At 42.3% G+C, this 14,531-nt stretch overlaps 1 protein-coding gene across 1 annotated transcript in view; it reads left to right on the top strand.

Moving 5' to 3' along the window:
• The first annotated feature begins 3,813 nt into the window (after positions 1 to 3,813).
• LOC120526378 (cytosolic phospholipase A2 gamma-like) overlaps positions 3,814 to 14,531 on the top strand; it is a 162,774-nt gene continuing 152,056 nt past the window's right edge. The window contains exon 1 of the mRNA XM_039749514.1: positions 3,814 to 4,003. The gene's annotated coding sequence lies outside the window, so the exon portion shown is untranslated. The remainder of the gene's footprint in view (positions 4,004 to 14,531) is intronic.

Here is a 14,531-nt window from a genome sequence, read left to right as displayed (position 1 = left end):
GCCTCGAGATTCCCCCGGAAGAGCTAGAAGAAGTGGCCGGGGAGAGGGAAGTCTGGGTATCTCTGCTCAAGCTGCTGCCCCCGCGACCCAACCCCGGATAAGCGGAAGAGGATGGATGGATGGATGGAAGTATGCCATAAGAAGTGGGAAAAGAGGGCGAAGAAGAGGAAGAAGAAGCCATGTGAAAAATGCATAACCTGACTTTTTTTTTTTAATAATAAGTTTTGTTTGTTAAATTTGTTTCTTAAAAGAAGAACAACTCAATTGCTAAAACACACTTTTAGTTTCAAATATTCAACATTTATTACTGTTTCCTGAAAATGTTATTTTCCTTTGTTTTAGACAAACAGTAAAAACAGAGCTTCTGTTTCATGTGATATTGAAGTGCATTTTCAGGTCACAATTGAATTTAAATATGTTTATCTTATTACACCATTTTTATGAATTAGACCATATACAAATTCCCAAAAGTATTCAAAAAGTATTCAGAATAAGCTACACATTTTATGTATTCAGTCGGAATAAAAATCTGAATACATTAAGGACATATATTCAGTAACTAAATACTTCTTTTAGAGTATTCTTACTAGCACTGTTTTTTATATATACATACCATGAAAGGATTCCACAAGATACAGGAAAAGGTTTGGGGGCAACCACCCACATACAGTGGTACCTCGGTATACGTCCTCAATCCATTCCAGATCCTTTGACTTATACCAAACAGGACATATACCAAACAAATTTTTCCCATAAGAAATAAAGGGAAAATGATTAATCTGTTCTCATGAAAAAAAATCCTATTGTTATTGGCATATGATATATTGTTGGGGTTGTATAAAATAATTTAAACACTGCTTAATACTAAAATACATAAATACAAAAGCAAATAGATGAAATAAATTGAAATTTAACCTCACTTTACTTTTTAATAACGTCTTTGTTTTTCACAATCGTAGATACCGTCGTTCTCAGCATACGGTATGCAGCAGCCACCTTCATACTTTTCAACAATCATTCAAATTTACGTGAAAAAACAAAATCACGTGAAAATTCACAAAGATTTATAGCACGGGTTGTTCACTGAATGCTAGCAACTGGCGTACTGACGCTCGTGGGCAGTCGGGGCTTTGTCTCGAGGTAAACAAGGGTAGTGCGCGGTGTTCTAGCATGCGAGTCGTATTCCAAACAAAGGTTGTATACCAAGCAAAATTTTTCACGTCCAAACACGATGTATACCAAGTTGGACTTATTCCAAAGCAGACGTATACCGAGGTACCACTGTACTTGAAATAGGCTGCCAAGTATGACAAGTTTGGTTTAAATGAAATAGGTTTTAACAGACTTCAGTCCAGCAATCGAAAAAATACAGACAGACAAACATGGTGGCTTTAAAGTTGGCCAGGGGAAGTGATGTTGTCAGGGCCAGAACCAGAAGTGATGTCATTGAGGCCGGAACTGGAAATAACATCATCGAGACCAGGTTGGTCTGCCAATGAAAAAGGGGATGAATCAGTCCACTCTGCCACCCTCTGGTCTGACATGACTTGTTCCTTTTTGAGCCCTCTAGTTGCCTCCCATGTGCACATGCGTGACAATATATTTTATATATATATATATATATATATATATATATAGTAAAAAAAGACAAGACAGAACGCATAAAGTTTTAAGGGTTTTTGGGCCCCGTATACTGTCAAATAATAATAAGGTCTTAGAAATCAAAACACATGAATCAACTACAAAATAAAATGGAGGGTTAGAGGGACAGTCTTAAAAGGAGGGACCAGAAATTAGGCGTGATGGCTGCTGGGTAGGCGTGGAGGTGCATGGGAACTTGACGTCATCATCGGGGGACCAGAGGGAAGAAGGGAACCCGAAAGTGCTGCTCTGTTTTTACTCCGGGCTGGTTTATGGCGGCGTCGCTTTGTCTTTTCTATGAGACAAGAGAGAGAAAGGTTAGTACGCTGCCTTTGTCCCCCAGCCGGGTGTTCGGCGATGTGCGTCGGATCTGTCAACTGCTCCCGATGCACTCGTGTGTAACAATATATAAGATTAGTTTCATAAATTTGAGGAACCCCTGCATGTACAATGCATTCAGAAACTTACATTCATTTTTTGCTTTCATCAGATATCATTCAGTACCCCAGAATGACAAAGCAAAAACAGAATTTTATTTTATTTAAATTTTTACAGATTTATTAAGTTACAAACTGAAATATCACATTAACACAAGTATTAAGACCCTTTACTATGACACCCGGAATCTGATTTCTATTCCATTCTGTTGATCATCATTGAGCTGTTTCCACACTTTGTCTGGGATCTGGCTACCAGGCCCTACTGAGCAAATAGTGGAGATGTGGTTAGTAAGAGAGGTGACCACTCCGACTGAGCTGCATAGAACTTATGTGGAGATAGGAGAATCTTCCAAAAAAGACAACCACTGCTGCAACAGATCATTAAGTAAAGCTTGGCACAGTGGCCAGAAGATACATGAAAGTGAGCCTGGAGTTTCCAAAAAAAGGCACATAAAGGTCTCCCAGACTATGAGAAACATGATTCTCTGGTCTGATGAAACCAATATTGAACTGTTTGGCCTCAGCTCAAACCATAACATCTGGAGGAAATGAGGCAACACTCATCGAGGCACCACTGATGGCAGCTAGACTAGACAGGGTTGAGAGAAAGCTGAATGGAGCAAAGTACAGAAATATCTTTATTGAAAACCTGCTTCAGAGCGCTTTGGACCTCCGACAAGGCTGAACATTTGCCTTTGAAAAGGACACAAAGCAAAGACAACACAGGAATGTGTCCTTAGGGACAACTCTGTGAATGTCTTTTAGTTGCCCAGCCTTGAATTGAGCCCAATCGAACATCTCTGGAGAAACCTGAAAATAGTCATCCATCAATGGCCTTCATCAATCCTGACAGAGCCTGAAAAGATCTGCAGAGAAGAATGGCAGAAAATACCCAAGTCCAGGAGTGTGAAGCTTATCGAACTCAGCAAGACTCCAGGCTGGAATGGCTGGCAAAGGGACTTCAACTAATGGCAAGGTAAAGGGTCTGAATACCTGTGACAGTTCAGTTTCTTATTTTTAACAAATTTTCAAAACTTCCTAAACTTCTGTTTCACTTTCTCATTCTGGGATATTGAGTGCTGTTTGATGAGTGGAAAAAATGAGTTTAAATGATTTTACCACAAGACAGCAAAAGAGCAAAATGTAAAAAAAGTGATGGAGTCTGATTTTCTGAAGGTGCTGTAGATTGTTACAGTAACTTAAAAGTTATTAAATCTGTCTCATGTCATTTTCTGTGTCTCGGCCGCCCAAACTATGGATGGCTTATCTTTCTTGGCAACATACAGTACTGTAGATAATGTTACTGTAAAAATGTTGTTACCTTATCTGTAGTGAATGTGGACATGAAATCTCATTAAAGAACTAAATTATTATTTATGCTGCTGGCCACAATAATCTTGGCCATCACATCATGAAATATCATAGGACGTTTATGTCTATAATTAACAATGACCACATTGGTAGACCAGCCTCGAGCTACTGATCGTTATTATCAGTCACTTGTGTCAATATTAGGATAATGGCAAAACAATATTGAAAGACTGAATTGAGCTCAACTTCCTGGTGCAGCCAGTTCTTTGAAAGTAACTGACAAACAGGTATGGGTGTGAATTCCATTATCCTTTTGTTTTCTTTGTCTTTATCCCTGAGAAAAAAAAAGCACCTCGCTGATGTGATTGCAACATATATAAACTCAAGATTTCTATTCAACATCTTTGATGCTAAAGGAGTTCTTGTTTTGGTGTCCTTTATGCTTCAAGAATAAAGCTGTTTTTTTTTTTTTTTTAATTTTGACCACTGTTGTCACCATTTCAAGGGTAAAGTGAATCTGAAGGTGCAATCAAGGGAGAGTGAACCAGAGCACCTAGTGTCAGGAGTGCGATACTTTAACTAAAAGTCAGCACAGAAACAACCCGGGAGAGGTGAGTCCACTTTAGTTTTTTTTTTGGATATTTTGCATGTTCTGGGCATCTGATACAACATGAAATAGTGCTGCTATGTGTTAAGAAAACAAAAGACTTTTCCAGTAAAGGCAAGATAATAGAATCTATTGCATAATCTAGGGTTTAGTAACCTTCAGATGTGAAAACAACAGGAGTGTTTTATCATGTTATCAAATCACCTGAGATGTGCACCTAACATGAAAGGTACCAGCTAACATTTTATGTTCTTTTCTTAATGGGGGATAGGAATAAATGTCAAAGCCATTCATACATCAGTTACCTTTAACCTCTTACCTGTCTCACTGTCTATATAGTACAAGTATTCAACTCTTAAGACCTGTAATGGTAGGCTGCTTGCTGAATTGTATTCTTTTATTTTCACTCCTTTACTTCAAGCCATTTTACCACTAATATAAGACTTCCCAAAAGCATCCTTTTGCACTCTTATGGGACCGAAGTTAGACATGGAGTATCAACAGGAGCTCTCAGCAATGCTAGTAATCAATATTTAGACAGAGACATTGAGTTTAAGCTTATACTTAAAAATGATGTTATTTGCATAATAACCAATTTCAGAAGATTTCAGCAAAAACAAAAAATAATACACACTGGGTGGGTTCACGTAGTCTTCATTCAGTGGCAGATGACAGCTGCCAGGTGGTCCAGTTCCTTAGCTAAAGATTGTATATATTCAATTGAAAAATAAAAGAAAAACTTTTTGCCTGCAACAGAGCTCCTTTGCAAGTGTCCAGCAGTCATCTAGAGAGCAAGCCCCATGTAAATGTCTGTAGTTGTTCTCGAAGTGCACCAGCTGAACTAAACCTGAGCTAAAAACTGAACTGAGAGAACCGCTTTTTCAACTGTCAGCCACCCAGTTCCCCTTCTCACTCAAAGTAAGCACCTGGTTTTCAACCACTAGAAGAGCAGGCAGATTCTTAAAACACAGAAACATTAATGAAAATGTATTACTAAGTCGAGGTCAGTTTCCATGGGAATGAAAAGATGCACCAAGCTGCAAACAGACTGGCTGTACAAAACCTTCTAAGGTTCTGCTGTGCCTTTCAGCTTTCCCAGAATACAATTCACTCACGTTCAGCTTGATAAATCTTTTAGGCTTTGGCCATTTAACTAAAATCTCTCAGTTGAAAAGGTTATTCTCCCTACAAGGAGCTACTAAACAGCCTGAAAAGAACGAAACATCAGCAGGTGTTCACCCACCTTTGTCAAATGCAGCCAGGCCATTAAGTACACATTACAACCATTAGAGCTGCTGGCTGTAACTCACTTTAGATGCTGGATGTTTTAGTGTGTGAAACAACAAAGTCTCACAATGGCAGTGTCAGTAGTTATAGGCAGGCAGCATGTATCAAAATCGCAATTAGAGCTGTCAATCAAAATGATTAATGACCTTCAAACCCCGCCCCTCTGTGACGTCATACCGGAAGTTCCGCCCCGTCGCTCCCTGATGACGTCACACCGGAAAGTCCCAGCCCTTCCATGTGACCTAGCCCTAACCACTGGCGGCAGATTGGTGAAGGGCCCCCTGTCCCCGCCCAGACTCCTCCTTGAACCCGACCACGGCACCTGATTGGTTGAACAAACTGTCAAGGGCAGTGTCGCAGTAGGGGGCAGTAGTGCTCCCTTGAACCCTCAGGTACCACGCCAAACACCTGGTAAAAGTGCTACAATTATTCTTTTTATTATAACAATGTGCACCAAGCACCCTCCACTCCACTATATTCATCAATAACAATAATAAATCAGTAACAATCACAATCCTCCACTCCCAGACGCGTTGCCCTCCTACCACCCAGCTCAGCTCGCCGTCTGGGAGTTCCCTCAGTCCTTTATATTCCCTGACCCGAAGTATTCCCAGTCCCCAGTCCATGTGATCTTGTATCACTTCCGGTCAGGTAAAAGTACTTTTCTTCATCCCGGAAGTCCGTCGCTCTTCCTATGACGAACTTCCGGGTCATAGTGTACAAATAAGTCTCTGGTCCTCCCTGCAGCTCCCTCTTGCGGCCCCTGTGGTATCCAGCAGGGCTGAGAATAAAAACTACATAGTCCATGACTCCCTGCTGGTCTTAGGGGCACCTCTATACTGCAGGGAGGGCTCCATCTGGCGGCTTGGGGGACTTGGCCGGAATAAACTGCCGGGCACAGTCCACAGCAGTTTGATGAATGTCTGCCCCCTCATTGAACTCACCACCGCCCCTCTCTCCCCAGGACAAGCCCAGGCATGTTACAGCCTTTACGTCGTCAAGCGCAGACAAGCCCGGGGTCTGCCTCGGCCCCCCGCCCTCCCACTAGCACAAGCCAGACAAGCCCGGGGCGTGTCCTGACAAGTCCAGGCAGGTTGCTGCCTTGGCCCTGCACACGAGTACGTTCCTATCCGTAACCTGTCGGCCTGAAGGGACTGCCTCGGCCCCCGGTGAGGCAGCACCTGACGGTCGGCCTCCCCACACTTCCCAGTCCCCCACACTTCCCTGCCAGTTCTGAAAGGGCGGTATAAAAAGAGAAGCATTTTGTTCTATCTATGATTTTAATATGAACACGAAATTAAAATATCTCATCTTTGCTTTATGACTTGCTGCTCCGGGCTTTTTTCTATCTCACAGACAGATTCTTTAATCATCTTGCCACAGCGATAGGCACAACCAGAGAGAAAGAAATGAGACACACCGAGACCTGCTCGCAGGGGCTGTCAGGTGGATGAGAGCAGGTCTCTGTGTGCCTCATTTCTTTCTCTCTGGATGTGCCTATTGCTGCGGCAAGATGACAAACTGTTAGATCAAAGACACGGTCTGAGTCAGTCAGCGCGATCGCACCCTGTTTCGGGGCCCCCCGGGTCAGGCAGCACTTAACCATAGGCTTCCCACCACTTTCCAGTCCTCTCTCCGGAGGATGTGTGGTCACTTCTGAAAGGGAGGTATAAAACAGCGAAGCATTTTCTAAAGACTCTGGACGGGAAAATGGAATCTAGGACCGAGGTCCCAGCGTTTCAGCCTGGGCGAGTTACCTTATAGCCTCTCCTGCTTTGGGTAAGAACCCCTGTATCTATTATTTAAAATATCGATCTCAACCTTGATTCATTTAAGCCAAGCTGCCTGTCCCATACCCCTGAAAATCCTAGAGAGAATCCCAGACAGAAAGAAATCAAGCAGCCCGCTTTTAGCAGCCCCTGCAAGCAGACCTGTGTGCTCTGTCTCTCTCTCTCTCAGAGCGCAGATACGGGCTGAGACAGACCCTGCTGCAGCCTGGAGCGCGATCGCCTTCACACAGTTGTGTGCTTCGAGCACCCATCCCTCGCTGGGTGAGTCCCTGCGAGTTCACCTGTTTGTCAACAGCTGTCTGTAAACTCCCCTACCCTCATGCGAGAGCGGGCTCGAGAACGCGCAGACCCTCTGTCTATGATGGATGGATCTTTTAAAGTTAAGGGATTTTTAAAGATTAGCTTGTAAAGCTTAAGATAACTACTAGTTCAGCCCTTTAAAAATCACACATAGTTAAATAATAAGCCGCAGTTCCCTTTTCAATCACGTTTGAGACGTCTAAAAAATCTAGCCTATGTTCACATATATACAGAGCTTAGCCTTAGGGCTTATTTTCTGGGGTCTGTCTAAAATCAGACAAAAGACAGTTACTAAAAAAGAGCAAAACCCTAATTTCCTTAATTACATTGTCCTCCTGGCTGAGTAATGAACCACGTCTTGTACATGTCGAGAGGCCAGCCCATGCCTGTCATCCCTTACACTATATAGCATGTTTGGTTACTCTTTTTGTGAGTATAATATAATGAAGTATCACCACACTGGTCAAGAGAGACGGATTCCACGTGTGTTTCTGCTTAGCTCATTTCTTTAACCTAGGAGCCTTTTGACAAAAGAAACCTTTGTACATACACTTGTGCACTTAAACGGAGATTTATAAGAAAGCAGGTTTTCTACCTTATCCCAGTTTTGTACGTGCATGTAAAAGCACTCACTGTTACACTAGCACAAAATTTTGATATTTTCTGTCTACTCAAAAAACTGAAATTATTTCTATTAACACAGTTGATAATTAGAAATCATTTTACTATTTTTAATTAAAAAGTTAAAAACAGAAAAGCCCAATTATGATTATTGTTTTGTCATGGGAGGGCCCTAGGGTGACACTTTTCCCCTTTATACTCTTACTTATGTAGACCTTAAAACATATTCTTACCAAAATAGTTCATCACTTCCCAATTCCTGTAACTTCAGGTAATTAGACAGAGCTCCATGACAGGCAAGAGAAGATTATAGGTCAAATACACAGTGTCATAAAATAAAATAAAGTGTGAACACCGCGCAGACCTCTGCCCATGACGGATGGATCTTTTAAAGTTAAGGGATTTTTAAAGATTAGCTTGTAAAGCTTGAGATAATTGCTAGTTCAGCCCTTTAAAAATCACACCTAGTTAAATAATATACAGTAGTTCCCTTTTATGTTTGAGACATCTAAAAAATCTAGCCTGGGCTGTATAATTTGTAATTATATTAATTAAAATAATTATAATTTGTATACAAATCGATCTAAAACAAGCCCTTTTTCTATTCAAACTCACCCCACATTTTAAATACATGTATCTTCAGCTGACCCTACGGAAACATCTTGTGGAAGCAAGCGGCCCGCATGGCTCAGGGAGGGGGTGACGGTTCCAGCAGGGGCTGATTTCACACTTCAGCTGTGTAAAGTGGTGGCTGATACCAAAAATGTTCACATATATACAGAGCTTAGCCTTAGGGCTTATTTCCCTGAATTCAAACTCACCCCACATTTTAAATAATCAAATAAGATGAAATCACACAAATCACCAGGCCCAGATAATATTTATCCTCGTGTTCTTAAGGAGGCTAGTGAGTTCAGATATAAACCCTTGACACATATTTTTAGTTTCTAGATTCCAAAGGACTGGAAAATGGCAAATATCATCCCATTATATAAAAAGGGTGACAGGGCAGATCCAAGCAACTAGAGGCCAGTAAGATTAACAAGCATCACAGGAAATTAATGGAAGGAATTATTAAGGATAAAGATTGAGCAACACATGACAAGGACAGGAGTTATTCTGAACAGTCAGCATGGGTTCAGAAGAGGGAGGTCGTGTTTTAGTAACATGCTGGAATTCTATGAGGAGGCAACAAAAGGATACGGTCAAAGTGGAGCTTATGATATTATTTATCTGGACTTTCAGAAAGCATTTGATAAGGTGCCACATGAGAGGTTGGGCATCAAAGTAAAAGAAGTGGCAGTTCAGGGTGATGTTTGTAGATGGGTGCAGAATTTGCTCAGACACAGGAAGCAGAGGGTGATGGTGTGAGGAACCTCATCAGAACTGGCCGATGTTAAGAGTGGTGACCAGCAGGGGGCAGTGTGGGGGTCGCTGCTATTTTTAATATATATAAATGATTTAGATAGGAATATAAGTAACAAGCTGGTGAAGTTTGCAGATGATACCAAGATAGGTGGATTAGCAGAAAATTTGGAATCCGTTATATTAACACAGAAGGACTTGGATAGCATACAGGCTTGGGCAGATTTGTGGCAGATGAAATTTAATGTTAGTAAATGTAAAGTATTACACATAGGAAGTAAAAATATTAGGTTTGAATACACAATGGGCAGTCGGAAAATCGAGAGTACACCTTATGAGAAGGATTTAGGAGTCATAGTGGACTCCAAGCTATAAACTTTCCAACAGTGTTCACAAGCCATTAAGAAGGCTAACAGAATGTTAGGTTATATAGCATGATCTGTGGAGTACAAGTCACAGGAGGTTCTGCTCAAGCTTTATAACACACTGGTGAGGCCTCATCTTGAGTACTGTGTGCAGTTTTGGTCTCCAGGCTACAAAAAGGACATAGCAGCACTTGAAAAGGTCCAGAGAAGAGCGACTAGGCTGATTCCAGGTCTACAGGGGTTGAATTATGAGGAAAGATTAAAAGAGCTGAGCCTTTACAGTTTAAGCAAAAGAAGATTAAGAGGTGACATGATTGAAGTGTTTAAAATTCTGAAGGGAATTAGTACCGTGGATCGAGACTTGTATTTTAAAATGAGTTCATCAACACCACGGAGACACAGTTGGAAACTTGTTAAGGGTAAATTTCACACAAACATTAGGAAGTTTTTCTTTACACAAAGAACGATAGACACTTGGAATAAGCTACCAAGTAGTGTGGTAGACAGTAAGACATTAGGGACTTTCAAAACTCGACGATGTTTTCTTGGAGGAAACAAGTGGATAGGACTGGCGAGCTTTGTTGGGCTGAATGGCCTGTTCTCGTCTAGATTGTTCTAATGTACTAATGTTCTAAATACATGTATCTTCCATCTCACAGAAAATCCTCAAGCAGCAGGTGATTCAACCTTTCCCAGCAGCAGTTTCTCAGAGAGAAAGACAAGCAGATCCAGTCAGCTTTCAGCAGCCCCTGCTGTCTCTCTAACAGCCGCTTTGCACGTACGAGCAGACAAGTGACTGTAGATGGAAGAATTTAGGTACCACACTGGGGGGGAGGACTCTGCGAGTTCGCTTGCAAACAACTGAGCCCGCCCGTTTCGAGCACCCACCCCCACTGGGTGAGCCCCGGCGAGATCGCCTGACGGTACTCTCAGGAATGTTTTTGGGGTGAGGGATCTCTGCTGGCTGCGTGGAGCTTTCTAGCTTGTGAAACGAATCTCCCACCCAACCTTCCCCCATGCTGCTGAGGAATTCTTTGCGGGTCGTCTGGTGATAGAGAAAGGTCTTTAAACACTCTTTGGCAAGCCACGAATACGTCGGCCATTTTTTCAACTGTTTCCAAAGCACATAGCCCCCAGCGTCTATATGAACTTCTTACAAAAATTCTTTCTTTTATCTTTGAATAGGATTAAATGCAATATAACTATTCTTCATGCAGACTATTCTCCAGGATCACGGTAAAATCCTATTCATAACTATTATACGCGTTAAACGAGCATGTATTAAAAACGGATGGCTGAATCCTTAATATTAAAATTTCCAAGTTGATTCTCAAGTCTGCGTGAGCACGCTCGTGCGTGCGTATACTATAAGATGCAGCATTTTTTTTTCTATCTACGTGTACGACGATCAAAGTACAAATTCATAGGACTGAAGCAAACAATAGTAGTTTTTCATACCGAAATGGGTAATCCAATCAAGTAGTTTTTGTCTCGGTGTCTGAATATTCAAACAGGGGCCTCTCCTCTGAGAATATTCAGGAGTGGCTTTAAAGCGCAGGCCGGTGGTGTATTAACTCTGACATAATAAAAGTATTCTGAACTACTTGCAGAAGGGACCCGCTTGTGAAATGCCTACTCTTTCGAAACGGCCTCTCTCTGTACGGAGCCGCCTGTTTATAAAAGGTTGAGATAACGAAACATTTTTGCTTTATAAACTCTCATTTGGACAGCCGGTTAGAGACAGACTCCAGGAGCTTACTGTAACGATGTTTTCATTCATTTCGCTAAATATAATTATTTTAATACAGAACAGTAACCCAAAATGCGGGTGATTTTAGACGTGTGAGTAATATAATGAAGTTCTTTTTAAAAGTAACCCCACACCGCACAAGAGAGACAGATTCCATGTGTGTTTTAGGATTTACTGCGGTCAGTGATTTTTAATTTTTTGCTTAGCTCGTTTCTATCACCTAATAATAATAATAATAATAATAATAATAATAATAATAAATTTTATTTATATTGTACTTCATATTTTAGAAATCTCAAAGTGCTACATAGTAAAAACAAACATAATAAAACAAGAAAATCTAATAAAACAAGAAAATCTATGTATGCTTTAACAAAATATCTTTCTAAAAAGATGAGTTTTTAGATTCTGTTTAAAAACATTAGTCGACTGTGGGGCTCTCAGGTAGTCAGGGAGGGCGCCACAGTCTCGGCCACAGATGAAAAGCCCTATCACCCATACTGCGAAGCTTGGTTCTAGGGACTTGGAGAGTGTTAGTGTGTACAGAGCGGAGAGTGCGTGAGGAGGTATGAGGGGTAAGGAGTTCCTGTAAGTAAAGGGGGGCATGTCCATAGATGCACTGATGGGTGAGGAGAACAACCTTGAACTCAATTCTGAGAGGAACAGGGAGCCAGTGAAGGGTTTTCAGGATTGGGGTGATATGGTCATGCTTTCGCACCCTCATCAGGATCCTGGCAGCGCAATTCTGAATATACTGGAGTCTCTGAATACTCTTGCCAGGAATCCCGATGAGGAGCGATTACAGTAATCCAACCTGGAGGAGACAAAGGCATGGACGAGCTTCTCTGCATCTTCCAGGGTGAGAGTTGGTCGGAGTTTAGCAATATTCTTGAGGTGGTAGAAGGAAGACTTACAGAGGTGTTTGATGTGGGCGTCAAAGGCGAGTTGAGGGTCCATTTTAACACCCAGATTGGTGACAGATGTGGAAAGGGGAATGTTTTGGCCAGCGAAAATGATACTGGTGATGGTAGAAGAGCGGAGATGGTGTGATGTGCCAACTAAGATGGCTTCTGTTTTGGATCTGTTTAGCTGAAGAAAATTGAGCCTCATCCACGCCTCTATCTCCTCCAGGCAGGTAGTCAATGTAGAGATTGGCAGAGGAGCAGTAGAGGAGGTGGGGGTAGTCCTGAGGTAAAGCTGAGTGTCATCAGCATAGCAGTGAAAAGATAAACCATGTCTGCTAATGACATTTCCAAGGGGGAGCATGTAGATGGTAAAAAGGATGGGGCCTAGCACAGAGCCCTGTGGGACACCACAAGTGACGTTGTGGGTATGAGATTTTGCGCTGCCCAGGGCGACGTGCTCAGTTCTGCCGGTCAGGTAAGATGTGAACCAATTTTGAACATTTCCAGAGAGTCCAATGGTGTATTTCAGGCGGTGAAGAAGAATGTTGTGGTCTATTGTGTTAAAAGCAGCTGTCAGGTCAAGGAGGATGAGTAAAGAAGGGGAACCAGTATCTGCTGTTATCAGAAGATCATTGGTGACCCTGACCAGGGCTGTTTCGGTGCTATGGCCAGGGCGGAAACCAGACTGAAACTTTTCAACAGATTATTCAGTTTGAGGTGGTCATGAAGTTGAGTTGCAACTATTTTTTCCAGAACTTTAGAGAGAAATGGAAGATTGGAAATGGGCCTATAATTGGAGAGAACTTCAGAATCCAGGGTGGGTTTTTTCAGTAGGGGTCTGATGACAGCAGTTTTTAGTGAAGAAGGAATATGGCCAGCCAAAAGGGACTGGTTTATGATCCTGGTTATAAGTGGAGAGATGGCAGAGACGTTGGCCCTCAGTAAAGCTGAGGGGAAAGGGTCCAGGGAACTGGTAGACAGTTTCATTTTCCTGATGACATCCTCCACCTCTTCCCGTGTAGCAACAGAGAAGGAGCAAAGGGGCTGGACAGTCTCAGACAGTAGGTTAACAGTTGGGGGGGGCAGGATATCCTAAAGGTGATTTATAGTTGAAAAAAGTTTTTTGGGGTTCCTGGAACTGTTGCTGATGATGATGGAATAGAACCTGGACCGTGCAACCTTCAGAGCTTCTGCATACGCCCTCTTGTGTTCCCTATAAACCTGTTTGTGGACAGTCAGCCCAGAGGCCTTGAACCGCCGCTCAAGGACACGGCCAGCCGTCTTCATTTTTCGCAGTTCGCAGGTGTACCAAGGTGCTGAGCACGAGAATGAGACGGACCTGGATGTTAAGGGGGCGTGGAAGTCCAGGAGACTGCTCAGGGACTGGTTGTAAAAGTCCACAAGGTCAGCAACAGAGAGGTAGGACTGGTAGGGTCAGAGGAGAGAAGTTTAAGGTCCAGGGCCAAGGCATCAACATTGATGTTCTTCAGATTTCTGAAATGGATCTGTCGTTTTAGTTTGATATGGGGGGAAAGAATGGGCAGCTCCATTGACACTACTTTGTGGTCTGAAATACCAAGATCATATACCTGTAAGTTACTGATTAAGGCAGAATTTGAAATGACCAGGTCAAGTGTGTGACCCCTGGAATGTGTGGGGACATCAACATGTTGTTGTAGATTAAGAGAATCCAATAGCTCAAGGAAATCAGCAGTTAGATAACCTGTGGGATTGTCAACATGAATATTTATATCTCCTAGAATTATGATGTTGGCAGAGGTAGCACAGAGTGTTGTGAGAAGATCAGTCATTTCCGGGATGAAGGCAGAGTTGGGTTTTGGAGGTCGATAGATAAGGAGAACAGTCATGGGAAAAGGAGGCTTACATTTAAATGCAAGGCACTCGCAGGAGGATGTTGCAGGTATCAAGATACGGGACAACCCCAAATCCTGACGGTGGATGATAGCTAAGCCACCACCATGCCCAGTGCTGCGAGCTGCTTCCAAGTAACTGTAGCCAGGAGGACAGGCTTCATTTAGGGCAGAGTAAACCTCTGACTGGTGCCATGTTTCTGTCAGACACATGAAGTCAAGTCCTTTCTCCCTGATGTGTTCTTCAATCAGTGTGGCTTTATTGCAGATGGATTGAG

Source organism: Polypterus senegalus, chromosome 3 (genome assembly GCF_016835505.1).
Source record: "Polypterus senegalus isolate Bchr_013 chromosome 3, ASM1683550v1, whole genome shotgun sequence".
Classification (NCBI taxonomy): Eukaryota; Metazoa; Chordata; class Cladistia; order Polypteriformes; family Polypteridae; genus Polypterus; species Polypterus senegalus.
The sequence above is the reverse complement of the archived record's forward strand: the minus strand, read 5'-3'. Positions and strand labels throughout refer to the sequence as shown.